At 44.5% G+C, this 13921-nt stretch overlaps 2 protein-coding genes across 2 annotated transcripts in view; both read right to left on the reverse strand.

Moving 5' to 3' along the window:
* Nucleotides 1-13921, reverse strand: part of LOC145393546 (uncharacterized) — a 356676-nt gene that overhangs the window by 64071 nt on the left and 278684 nt on the right. The window lies entirely within an intron of this gene.
* LOC145393518 (uncharacterized) overlaps nucleotides 1-13921 on the reverse strand; it is a 60579-nt gene that overhangs the window by 13482 nt on the left and 33176 nt on the right. The window lies entirely within an intron of this gene.

Raw genomic sequence — 13921 nt, forward strand, 5'->3', positions numbered from 1 at the left:
CTTGGGGCCTATACGGGTTGTTTTGGCCGTATTTGAGGTTGTTTTGGTCGTATTTGAGGTTGCTTTGGCCGTAATTGAGGTTGTTTTGGCCGTATTTGGGGTTGCTTTGGCCGTATTTAGGGTTGCTTTGGCCGTATTTGGAGTTGCTTTGACCGTATTTTGAGGTTGCTTTGGCCGTATTTGAGGTTGCTTTTGGTGTATACGGGTTACTAAGGAGTAGTGCAGATATTTATACTTATATACATAAACTTGCGTGTCTGTGTAAAGTATTAGTCAGACATGTGTATATATAGGAATGTGTCGCGTATTAAGAGTACATGTAGATATTAAGTAACGTATTTGGCGTTAATGTAGCTTATTATCTCGTGTTAATTGCTGCCCAGATTACCCTCATATGTTAAGGTATTTAGCGTGTGAAGCCGAGATTAAATGTGGATGAGCATTTAAGCCGGATAAATGGTGAAGTATACTGGGCTTGTGTTGCGTATAAAATATTTTGTATGTCATGTACTGGATATATTAGTAAACACTGATATATGTGTGATACTTTTTGACGTATGGAATTGTGTACTCTTCAGCAAACTGTATCCCTTTCCTTTGGGTATACTTCTTATATAACGCAGATTTCCACTTTACTGTGTACATATATCCTTACTCTCGGCGTAGACAGAGAGGGAGATATATGTTTCTAGTCACACGTGTTTTCTAATTACTTTCAAGTCACCCCTGTATTGTTTTCTCTTTCCGTTTTCTTCACTTATTCTTATCTGGTTGAAGTTCGTGTGTGTCTGGAAGTCATGTGGAAATTTTGACGTACACACACTCCTATGCTTACAGACAGTCATGTGTACACTCCTAACTCCGTACGGTCATGTGTACGGGACGGAATGTGAAGTTTTGTGACCTGCCTGGCAGATGGATTGAGAATATGTACACTATTAGTAATGGCTGTAATTTTTATGTATATATTTTGTATGAGCATGTGCGTATATATGTAAAATTATGTAGAATACTGAGCATACTGAAAAAGTATGTATATAAATGTTTTCTGTGTGTGTGTGTGTGTGTGTGTGTGTGTGTGTGTGTGTGAGTGATACTGAACGCTGATACTAAACAATTCTCTCTCTCTCTCTCTCTCTCTCTCTCTCTCTCTCGACCTAATTAGCTCATGAACCTTGTGGGTCAGGACCATCTGTCACTCATCCTACTGTCACCTTTACTCTCTTTTCTCTCGTTTTAAAGATATCTTTATTCTCATGCTTTTGTCGTTTTCATTTTCCTTAATTCTCTCTCTCTCTCTCTCTCTCTCTCTCTGCTTATTTTTCTCATTTTCGTAGTTCTCTCCCTTTTTGTCGCCCTTGCTTTAGTCATATAATTTCTCTCTCTCTCTCTCTCTCTCTCTCTCTCTCTCTCTCTCTCTCTCTCTCTCTCTCTCTCTCTCTCTCTCTCTCAGCTTCCTCCATCTATCCATCATCCTGCCAAATTCTTCCTTCCTCTCCCTCCCTCCTGCTCTTAAGCCTCACAAAGCCCATATACTGCTGTCCGGTCTCCCTCCATCTCTCCCTTCCTCCCTCCCTTCTTCTCTCCCTACTTCCATCCTTTCCTCCTTTTTTTCCATCCCTCCCACCCTTCCTTCTTTTCTGTTCTCATCTTTCATTTTCCTCTCTCTCTCTCTCTCTCTCTCTCTTCCTCCTCCTCCTCCTCCTCCTCCTCCATATTCTCTTTTTCTCCTTTCTTCCATAAACCTTTCCTTCCCTCTCTTTTATGTCCCTCTCCTCTCTTGTTTTTCTCCTCCTCTTCCCTTCATTCTCTCCCTCTCCTATTTTCTCTCCATCGCTCCCTCCCTCTTTTCTCCATCCCTCCCTTCTCCCCTCCCCCATCTCTCTACCTCTTTCATTCTTTCTCTTCCTCCCTTCCATCAAGCTTCAATGGAGTTTGACATTGAAAGAGGAAAGGAGGAGAGGGCAGGTCAGGAAGAAGAGGGCAGGGGCGGGCAGGTCAGGAAGAAGAGGGGAGGGGAGGAGAGTGAGAGTGGAGAGCTGTAAGAGAAGCGAGGAGGGGGAGGCAGGAACGAAAATGAACGTAAAGAAAGGAGAAAGAGATAGTAAGAGAGAGGAGGAGACGAAGAGCATTATGAGAGAGAGAGAGAGAGTAATATCATTAACCTCGTCCTGCTTCTCCCAGGTGATGACAGCAGCCTTGACCCTTTACCTCCACACCTGTCCCCCCACACTTGTCTCCCTCTCCCCAACCCCCACCTGTCTTCCTCCCCTCTTCCTGCACTCCTGTCTCTCTCCCCTCTTCCTGCACTCCTGACTCCCTCCCCTCATCCCCCACATCTGTCTCCCTTTCTCTCTGTCACTCACACCTGTCTTCTTCTTCCTCTTCCTCCACTCCTGTCTCCTCATCATTCCTCCACACCTGTCTCCCTCTCATTCTTTCCCCCACAATTGTCCCTCTTTTCCCCTTCCCTCACACCTGTCTCTTTCATCCCTCCCCACACCAGTCTCCCTTTCCCACTCACCCATCTGCCACTTAGCCCACACCTATCTACCTCTCCCCCTCCCCCACAACTCTCTCTCCACACCTGTTTCCCTCTCCCCCTATCCTATCTCCCTCTTACCTGTCTATTTCCCTCACCCCTTCAACTGTCCTTCCACACCTTTCTACCCCTCCCTCTTCCCTGTCACCCTCTCCCCCCACACCTGTCTTCCTCCCCCTCTCCACTTTAGTCTCCCCCATACTAGTTCCCCACACCTGGTGTTTCTTCTTCGCTATTTATATGCTAATGAAAGAGAGAGAAAGAGAGGGAGGGAGGGGGGGGAATCTGGGTGTCATGTGGGTGAATCTGGGTGTCATGTGGGGGTATCAGTCTGTCATGTGAGGATATTAGGGTGTCATGAGAAGATAAGTGGGTGTCATAGTGTCATGCTAGAGTATCAGGTATGAGGGTGTGAGGGTATCAGTGTGTCATGTCAAAGTGTCAGGGTGTTGGCAAAGATTCACGGGTGTCATATTGCTGTTAAATATCTTGTATGGATAATATGATAATGATGTGTCAGAAGGTGAAAGTTTATGGGAGGGTGTCAGAATAATTTGGAAGAATAATAGGGTGTCTTATTAGGTTATTTACGTGTCATGTCAGGGTATAAGTGTATTAGGGTGTCATATGACGGTGCCTGGGTGTTTGTGTGGATCATAGGGTGTCATATCAAGGTGTCATGTGAGGATATTAGGGTATAAGGGCATCAGGTGTCATGGAACGGTAATAGATATCAGGGTGTCATGTTGGGTGTCAGGTGAGTGTATTAGGGTGTCAAGTAAGAGTATTAGGGTGATACGTAAGAGTATTAGGGTACCAATAGGGATCTCAGTGTCAGGTTATCAAAGTTTCAAGGTGTCATGTGAAAGTATGAAGGTATTAGGATATCGTGGGGGGTATAAGGGTGCCAGGTGTCAGGTAGGGTGAGGCCCAGGGTGGCAGTGGTGTGACAGGGGGAAGCTTAGTGTCAGACTGGCTGCTCATTCCGAAGAGAGAGAGAGAGAGAGAGAGAGAGAGAGAGAGATGAGGGGGAAAGAATCAAGGAAGAGAGGTGTAAGAAAGAAAAGAGAAGAAAGAGGAATAGGAGAGTCGTCGAAAAGAAAGGGTGAAATCGGGATGGAGGATAGAGTGAAAAGAACAAGAGAGGAAATGAATAGAAAAAGGAAAATAAGCAAGAAAAGGAAGAGAAAGGACAGTAATCGTGAAGGAAGAGTACCAGCATAGGAAAGAAGAAAATTTAGAGAGTATGATAAAGGAGGGAAGAGGAGGAAGAATGATGGAGGGAGGAGGGACGAAGAATTATGCAAATATGAGTGAGTTTCTGAATTCCCATAACCATTACTCTTAACCCTTCCAGCACGATGACGTAAAATAATAAAGTGTTCTTGCTGTCACCAAGTGAAGGAAATACACCAGAATAAAGCAAAGGACAAGTAAATAAAGAATAATACTCCAGAATAAAGTAAAGTGCAAGTTGATAAAGGCAAATACTTCAGAATATTAAAGAAATGCTTTAAAAAGGTTAAAGAAAAGGACAAAATGCAGTGGAATTTGAGGGGGATATGTCAGAATAAAAGGAAGATGCATCAAATTAAAAATTAGATACGTCAAAACAAAATGTAAATGCGTCCAAAAAAAAGGCAGATACATAGAAAGAAAAGGTTGATACGTCAACGGAAAAGGTAAATGCGTCAAAATAAAAGTCGCATGCGTCAAAATAAAAGTCACATGCGTCAAAATAAAAGTCACATGCGTCAAAACCAAAGCCAGACGCGTCAAAATAGAAGGCCAAGGCGTCTCCTACGTTGCCCAAATTTCCTGGGGGGTATGGCTGGAGTAAATAACGTGGATTGGACGCCTCTTGCCCATTTCTCGGGTCTGTGGACACAAAAATAACTGGAATGGCGACGCTCCCGTAAAAATCTGATATTGGAAACCTTTGCGACCTTAGGGTAAAGAGAGGGAAGGGGAGAGGATGGGAGGAAGAAAAATGAAGAGGGAGAGGAAGGTGAAGAGGAAGGTTGAAGGGAAGAGGGAGAGGAGGGAGAAGAGGAGGGAAGAGGGGAAAGGGGAGGAGACTGGAAGAAGGAGAGGAAGGAAGAGGGAGAGGAGGGGAAAGAGGAAGGAAAAGGGAGAGGAGGGGGAAGAGGAAGGAAGAGGGGAAGGGGAAAGAGAAAGGAAGAGGAGGGGGAAGAGTAAGGAAGAAGGGAAGGGGGAAGAGAAGGGATGAGGAGAAGGGGAAAGAGAAAGGAAGAGGAAGGAAAAAGGAGAGGAGGGGGAAGAGGAAGGAAGAGGGAGAGGAGGGGGAAGAAGAAGGAAGAGGGAGAAAAGGGGGAAGAGGAAGGAAGAAGGAGAGGAGGAGGAAGATGTGAGGGAGAGGGGAGGAAAGAGGGGAGAAGGGAGAAATGTATATGAGGGGTAGGAAGAGGTGATATGAGGTAGAGACGCATAAGGGAGAGCTTAACCTTATAAAGTCTTTCCTGAACACACACACACACACACACACACACACACACACACACACACACACACACACACACACACACACACACACACACACACACACACACACACACACACACACACACACACACACACACACCTAGTATGCTGGGGGTATAGAAATAAGGGGACAAAAAACACATACACCTAACACCAACAACCACAGGTAACCCATACCAGGCAACGAGAATACTGTTGAGAGAGAGAGAGGGGGGGGGTAGGTGCCTTGAGAAGTGGAGGGGTAGTTAAAGAAGAGAGAGGAGACAGAAGGGGATAAGAGAAGGGAAGGAAGGAAGGGAAGGAGAGGGAAAGAAAAATAAGAGAAGGATAGTAAAAGAGCAGTGTGAAAAAGGAAAAGAACGAAAGGAATGTGGGGAGGAGAAAGGAGAAGAAAAGAGGAGAGAAGAGGAAGGGAATAAGAAAAGAGATAGCCGAAGTAAAGGAAAGTGCAAAATTAAAGATACGTAAGAAGGAAGTCGTCACATTGAGAAGGAAAATGGGGAAAAAAGAAAGGAAAGGAGACGAGATAAAATGGAAGAAGAAAAGTAACGAAAAACGAAGATGCACTGGGAAAGGAAGGCTTGGGAAGAGGAGGGGAGAAAAGGGGATGAAAAATGGAATAAGTTGAAATAAGAAAGGGGAGGGAGGGAGGGGAGTATAGCCTAAGATGTGATACGGGAGATAATGAGCAATTCGAGAAGAGGAGTAGGAGGGAGGTAAGGGGAGGGAAGGGGAGAAATTTAAAGTAAAGAGGGAGGATAAGGAGGATTCCATGTATGGGGAGTGAGGGGACGTTAAAGAGAGAGGGAAGGGAGGACATCAAAGGAAAAAGGGTAAATGAGGGAAGGGTAGAGAGAGGATGGACGAGGGGAAGGAGGAGAGGGTAGGGGACTGAAGAGAGAAGATAGAAAAGAAGGGTGGGGAAGGAGTAGATTGGAAGGTAAAGGGCAAAGGAAGAAGAGGCAGAGAATAAGAGAGGGAAGGGGAGAGTTATGGTGAGGCAAAGGATGATGGTGAAGATAAGATGAGGGAAAGAGATGGGAGGGTGAAGAAAGGAGTGGAGGAAGAGTGAAGAAAGAGTAAGGAGGGGTAAGAAGGAGATGTAAACAGTGATGGAATAATAAATGAGTGACGAAAAGTTGTGTGTGTGTGTGTGTGTGTGTGTGTGTGTGTGTGTGTGTGTGTGTGTGTGTGTGTGTGTGTGTGTGTGTGTGTGAGGCAAGGGGAAGTTTAGGGTAAGGGAGAATGAATTATATATGAGGTAAGACTGGGATAAATGAGAGGCAAGGGTGAGGAAGGAGTAAAATTTAATCAAGTAGGGGTGATGTAAGAGAAAAGTAGGGAGGTAAGAGTAAAATATGTGAAGTAAGGAAGATGAAAGACAGAAGTAAGGAGGGTAAGAATGAGGGAGAGTAACATACAACGAGGCAAGAGTGATGGAAGAGGAAGGTAAGGGAGGTAAGAGTGAGGAAAAGAAAAAATATAATGAGGTAAGGGTGATGCAAGGGAGAGGCAGGGGCGTGTCTCTCATTCCATTATCATCCTAAACAGTGTAATTTATAGCCTCTGCCTCCACCCCATCTCATTACCTCTCCTCCATCTCTTTAGCAGTCTCCATCTTGGCTCCTCTTTCCCTCTTTGATCTCTCTATCCCTCCCTCATCACTTATATAATCTGTCTGTCACTCCCTCACCATCTCTTTACCTCCTCTTCCCTCTGTCTCTCAGTGTCTCACCTCTCTCTTTATCTCTCTCTTTCACCTCCCAGTTTGTCTACCCATTTCTCACCTTCCCTTTTATCTCTCATTCCGTCGCTCACATCCCTATATCCATCTGTTACTTCCCACATTCTCTCAAACCCTCCCTCATTATCTCCTCCTCTTTCACCTTCATTATCTCTATCTCTTTCACCTCCCTCATTTTCTGTCCATCTCTCTCACCTTCCCCATTATCTCTACATCTCCCTTACCTCCCCCATTATCTCTTCATCTCTGTCTCACCTCCCTAACTGTCTCTCCATCACCAATCTATCGTTCTCTCCTTCACCTCCTTTATATTCCCATCCTCCTCGCTCCTTCCTTATTATCTCTTTTTCACTTCTTGTCCATCTCTCTCTCTCTCTCTCTCTCTCTCTCTCTCTCTCTCATTTCTTTTTTATGGCCTATTACTTCCTCAATATCTCTGACTCCCTCTCTCCCCAAAGTTTTCTCGTCAAGTCTTTTACTCTCTCTTTTATCTCTCATTTTTTCGTTCTTCTCTTTAATCTCTCCTCTAAGTTTTCCTATATTTTTCGTATCGTCTTTTTCTGTAATCCTCATCTTGTCACCCATCTGTTTTTATTTCCTTTTTTTTAGTGCTTCATATTCTTTCATGCCGTTTTTTACTCTCTCTCTCTCTCTCTCTCTCTCTCTCTCTCTCTCTCTCTCATTACTGCCCTGTCATTAGGAAGCAAGTCTTTCTATTAATGTGAAGTGTCGTAGAGTCCTTTAACCTCCGCCAACGAATTTGGAGGAGGTTATGTATTCACCTATGTTTGTCTGTTTGTCCACACGATGTCACCAAAAGTTCTCAATGAATTTCAGTGAAATTTTATGGAGGGTGGGCCATGAGAAAAAGAAAGATTGATTAAATTTTAGAGCGGATCCAGCTGCTATGTATCCCACACAGTATCTCCAAAAGTTCTCAATGAATTTCAATAAAACTTTGTGGAAGAATGGGTCATATGTCAAGGAAAAATTGATTATATATTTGGGACGGATCCGTATCCTATGTATTCCACAAAATATCGCCATGGATCCGGATCCGGATCCTTTTTAATGGCATTGGCTGAGGTTTGCGCTTTCTAGTTGGTATATGTATTTATGTAACTGTCTCGTCTGTTTGTTTCTATATCTGTCTGTCTATGTCTGTCTTCTCTGTTCCCACTCCCCCCCCCCTCTCTCTCTCTCTCTCTCGAGCAGGCTAAGCAACTAGTCCTCCCTGTCCTATCACTGACCAAACAACCTCCATCTTTACTGCGTCACGAGCACCAGCAAGAATTAGATCCTCCTTATTAGACCTTGATTTCTTGCCCCCTGCCCGTCCCCTTCCCCCCTCCCCCTTTTCTTCCCCCCTCCCCTCCCCTCCCTCGATCCCCTGTTACTCTAGGGGCGTGTCCCTCCGCCAGGTGTGGCTGAAGAAGGTAAGGTGAGTCACTTAATTGCTACGCCTGTTTTTTTCTTAGAGGGTAGGAAGATGCTGCTGTTTAAGGAAGGAAGCATGAAAGAGGAAAGAAGAGGTTGCAAGGAAGGAAGATGTACAAAAGGAGGACGTAACCTAGTAAGGATGTGAAGAAATTAGAAAGGAATGATGTCAGAGAGGTAGGGAGATTGGAAGTGAGGAAGGTGGTAAAAAGGAGGGAAGTGAGAAAGGTAGGAAGGGAGGAAGTGTTGATGTGGGTGGACAGAGGAGGAAGATTAAGAGAAGGAGGGAGTAAGTAAGAAGTGTTGGAATTAATGATGGAAGGAAGAATGAAGAAAGGGTATGAGAGAGCGGGAGGAGGTAAGAGAGGAAGGAAGGAAGTATGTGATGGCGTGGAGAGAGGGAGGATGGATGACGGGAAAGGAGCACTAAGAATGGAAGGAAAGAAGGAAGGAAGAACTGTAAATGATGGAGGATGGATAAGATAGAGGGAGGGAGGAGTTGGAAAGGATGGAGATCTTGGAATGGGTGGATGGTGGAAGGAAGTGCTGAAAGGCGGGAGGGAGGGTGAAAGACAGGAAGGCAGGCTTAGAGAGGAGGAAGACGCGGAGGAAGTATTGGGATGGATGGAGGAAAATAAAGGGAAGAAAGTGTTGGAAGGAGGGAGGGAGCAAGAAAGAAGAAAGAAGGGAGGAAGGAAGGAAGCAGGAAGGACGGGATGAACTTGTGGCGGAAGGAGGGTAGAAAGGATGGAGAGACGGAAGAACGAAAAGGAGAAGGAAGGTATGGGATTGAGGAAGAAAAGAAGGTTAGAGATGTGGGAATGGAAGGAGGTCTGGACTGACTGAAAGAAGGATAACAAGACAAAAAAGAAAAAAATAATGAAAGAAGAAAAAATGGAAGGAAGAAAGTTTTCACTGGGTAGGCAACTGTATGTAACCCCTTCAGTACGATGACGTCTTGCTTAATTCTGCTCACCCGGGACGATTTTATTCAGCTTATGAAGGATTTTACGTCTTGAAAAGGTTAGAAACGTACTCCTTTAACCGCATCACTACAAGAAAGCCTTATAGTGCTGAGTAAAATCGTCTGATACTAATAACATAAAAAAGATGTCATCGCACTGAGGGGGTTAAGGAAGGAAGGTAGATAAGACGGGACGATTTTGTGGAGGGAGTGGTCACTTGTGAGTCACCAGCATAATTTTTTTTATTTAGCGATCCTTGTTAAGGGAATACGCTGGAGTATTGTGTTAGTCTGATTTATAAGCATTTGGACGAAAGATTAAATACACGAAGAATCAACGACAAAGCCAATTAAGCCTCTCTCTCTCTCTCTCTCTCTCTCTCTCTCTCACACACACACACACACACACACACACATCTGTCTATTCATATATATATATATATATATATATATATATATATATTGTGTGTGTGTACACTACACGCGCTTGCGTATAGTGTGAATGTGTATGTTTGTATGTATGAATGTATGTATGTATTATCTTACGCCAGATCCCAGAGTTCATTGAGTATGGCTGCGACAAAAGATATATAGATATGATCACAGATTCGCTGAATATTCAGATTGCGCACAAATTTCCCAAGATATAAATGATATTGGATTGGGTAAGAATAGAGAGGATGCAAGACGAGAAGGATGAATTGATTGGGCCTGAATGGACTAGATGAGGGACTGATTAAGATGGATTGAGGGTAAGAAACATGATTAGGGAGAGCGTGAGGCTACAGAGGAGGGAGGATAGAAGCAGGATAGGGATTGGAGAGGATGATGCTGTGCAGATTGGTAGAGGTAGACCATATGATTAAATGATATGGATGATTAGATATTAGATTGGAAGAAGGACTGCGAGTCGGATAGAATAAAAAGGTTAAGGATGAAGGACAGAATAGAAGATGCTATGAGACTGAACGAATAGAGGCCTGATTAGGAATGCGATCAGAGAAGATGATAAAGACTCCGAATGACTGAAGAATGAATGGTGAGGGAGAGTGATGTATAACGGGATGAAAGATGGCACCGATACGATTAAGGATCAGATTACCACCACCACCACCACCACCGTAACCTACTCACTGAAATAAAGGGGATAAGCAGGAGCCTGGGCTGAAAAAACTCAGCATCGGGAGAAACTGAGATCATAGTACCCAGTCAAAAAAGAGACACAACAATTCACTTATCATTTAGGCCTTTCAGATTCTCGGCTTCATCCCACAGTTTATATCGTCCACACAAATTTGCCTCATCTAAGTCGCTTTCTCAAACACTGTGCTGTAGAGTCAGGAGAGAGAGAGAGAGAGAGAGAGAGAGAGAGAGAGAGAGAGAGAGAGAGAGAATCCATTATTTTTTGTCTCCATAAACTCATCATCCATCCAATCAGATCAGATTGTAAAATATGATAAAAGCAGGATATCGAAGGCTTGAATGATGTGTGAATGATCGTGTTGTACTTTCCATTGGGCGTGTTATTTGGTGCCTCATATTTCTGTTCTGTCTCATATATTAGATGTGGAATTTGTCTTGCCCCGTCTTTTTTTTCTTTTTTTTTTTATGTGAGGAAGAAGGAACCAAAGGCAACGAGCCCGCAAAACTGTTCCTTCCAAGAGAAAAACAAAATACAAAAGAGAGCCAAAGTCAAGATCCGAGATGCCTGGACACAATGCGTTTGAAAGACTGGAGATCATAGGAAGCAGGAAATACAGACAGAGGGAGACAGTTCCAGAATTGACCTCTTGCATAAATGAAGCACTGGGAGTAACGGTTAACTCTTTTGGTTGAGAATAACGGTTGGGATGATGATGATGAGGAGGAGGATGAAGAGGAAGAGAGGAAGAGGGAGGAACACGAAATGGAGAAGGGATACTATGAAAAGGGAGGTTATAGAAACAAGGAAAGAGAAATACATAGTAGGAAAAATTAGGTGAAGAATTGGGAAATGGATGGTATGAGGGATGATGATGATGATGAGGGAGGAGGAGGAGGAGGAGGAGGAGGACGAAAAAAGGACTGAAAAAGAGTCACTGTGCTACGAAGAGGAAGGATGGGGAAAGCAGGATAGGTAAACAAAAACAAAAAAGGAAAAGGCTTTGTAAAATCAGAAAATTATGATAAAAGGCTGGATGGTCTGTTTATCAGGGAGAGAACCAAATTTAGATAAAAGATAAAAGAAATTTGAAGGAGACAATATAAATAAAACTAGACTGAGGCAAGATTGGAGGCAAATAGAAACGTGAGTAAATAAAGTAAATAAATAGAGAAGTAAATAAAGGACAATAAATAAAGGAAAGGGTTGGTGTACGAGAGGCTGGTAAACTGGGCAGGACTGGATCCGAAAGACAATAGGAACTGACAGGACCTCTCACCCACCCACGCCTAAACAATGGCAGTCGCTGTCACTGTTTTGTACACACACACACACACACACACACACACACACACACACACACACACACACACACACACACACACACACACACACACACACACACACTTCTTTCCTCATCCATACTGGGTCTCTCTCTCTCTCTCTCTCTCTCTCTCTCTGTCACTAACATACACTCATGAGATATAAGTGGCCCACCCATACATACATTATATACACTTACTCTCATACATCCATACTTATCATCATCGTATATATACCAAAAAACTTACTCTTTAACGTGTATAATCTTCCACATACTTTATAATCTTACATATATTTTTATTCTTCCATTTTTCTCCCCAGTGTCCATCGTTCATCTCTCTCATTTTTCGTAATCGTCTTTCAAACATATTTTCATTTCCCCTTTCCCTTCCTTCATAACCTCTCTCTCCCCCGCTCCCTCCAGCACCCCTCTCTTTTTAATATCGACCTGGCTCTCTCTCTCTCTCTCTCTCTCTCTCTCTCTCTCTCTCTCTCACACACACACACACACACACACACACACACACACACACACACACACACACACACACACACACACACACACACTTTAATCAAGGTTCATGACACCTTTCCTTTTCATATCGGCTTATACCCACAATACCCACACTAACCCACCGCCACACTCACACCAACCCACCGCCACACTCACACCAACCCACCTCCACACTTACACTAACCCACACTTAACTTACCCCCACAGTCCATCTACACACCCAAACCAACCCACAATCACACACACACATACACCAATTCACACACACACACCAGCCCATACCCACACCCACACCCACACTACCCCATAGTCACACCCACACCAATCCACAGTCATTCACACTAACCCACAATCACACCCACACCAGTCGACACACCCCAACCCACAGTCACACCCACATCAAACAGAATCACACCCACAGCAACCCATAACCACCCCCACTATAACCCACAGTCATTAACACCAACCCACAATCACTCCTAACCCACATTCACCCCCCACATCAACCCCAGCTCCACGCACACCCATCCCCCCATCTCCCCATCCCCGCCCAAGCTAAGGCACGCTTAATTAACCTTGTTTCTACGGCCCAATACGCCCATGACAGCCTACGCCTTTATTAGGTCACGCCCTGCTCCACCCACGACCACACCCTCCCTCACCCGCTCCCGTTCAGTCTCTCTCCTTCCACCTTCACCCGCACTTTCATCTGCCAGCACATCCGCACCCACAATTTTATCCTTACCCACATCCGTACCCTTACCCATACTAGCACTTGCATCCACACATCCAGTTCAGCCACTAATCTCATCTTCACTTACATTAGTACCTGCAGTCACATCCTCCCACATTCATTTATTCACTAGCACTCACATCGTCATTGTAACCATCACCCTCACACCTACATTCACCATCAGTCCTTCTCCCTAAGTCTCACCTCATACTTCTCGCTCATATAAATTTTCATTGCTTATATCCACACCCTCACCTACGCTTACACCCGTTCTGACACCACACCGTCACCCGTTCCATCCTTACCCACACACACCTTCACAATTCTGCGTACGCCCTCATCCGGTCCTAACTTTTCCCACAGCCACACTAAAACTTATCATTTACCTACATCCAGTCCGACATCCTTATACTCCTCATCCCTCATCCATCCTTTCCACATCCCTTCCCCCTCATCCCTCTTCCTTATCCTCTCTCACCCCTTCCCTCCCATCCCTGCACTCTCTCCCACACTTACTCCCCCACCCTCTCCCACATTTACTCTCTCGCCCTCTCACCTCTCTCCTGATCTTATTACAACCTCATGCTTGCTCCTCCTCTTCCTTATTCCCTACTTCACTCTCCCATCCTCCCATACCTTCACCTCATTCTCTCATTTTTACGCTTACTCCCTAATTCTTACTTATTCAAACTCCTTGCTTCTCTTTCGCACTTCCCACCGTTCCCTCTCATCCTCCCTCACGCTTCTTACCTTTATCTTACATTTTCTCTTTCACTTTTCATCGTTTTTCATTCTCTCTTTGACGTCATACCCTTTAGCTTTATTCTCCCTTACATTTTTCACCTTTCTCACATTCTCCGTCACCCTTTTGTCATTATACTATACACTTATTTCCCCCCCCCCACCTCTCTCTCTCTCTCTCTCTCTCTCTCTCTCTCTCTCTCTCTCTCTCTCACTCCTTACTTTCCCATCCACCCCGTAAATTTACTCCCTCAATTCGTCCGTCCCCTCCCTCCCCATC

The sequence above is a fragment of the Coenobita brevimanus genome, chromosome 24 (assembly GCF_032717465.1).
Source record: "Coenobita brevimanus isolate Jiangsu-jjx chromosome 24, ASM3271746v2, whole genome shotgun sequence".
NCBI classification, from domain to species: domain Eukaryota; kingdom Metazoa; phylum Arthropoda; class Malacostraca; order Decapoda; family Coenobitidae; genus Coenobita; species Coenobita brevimanus.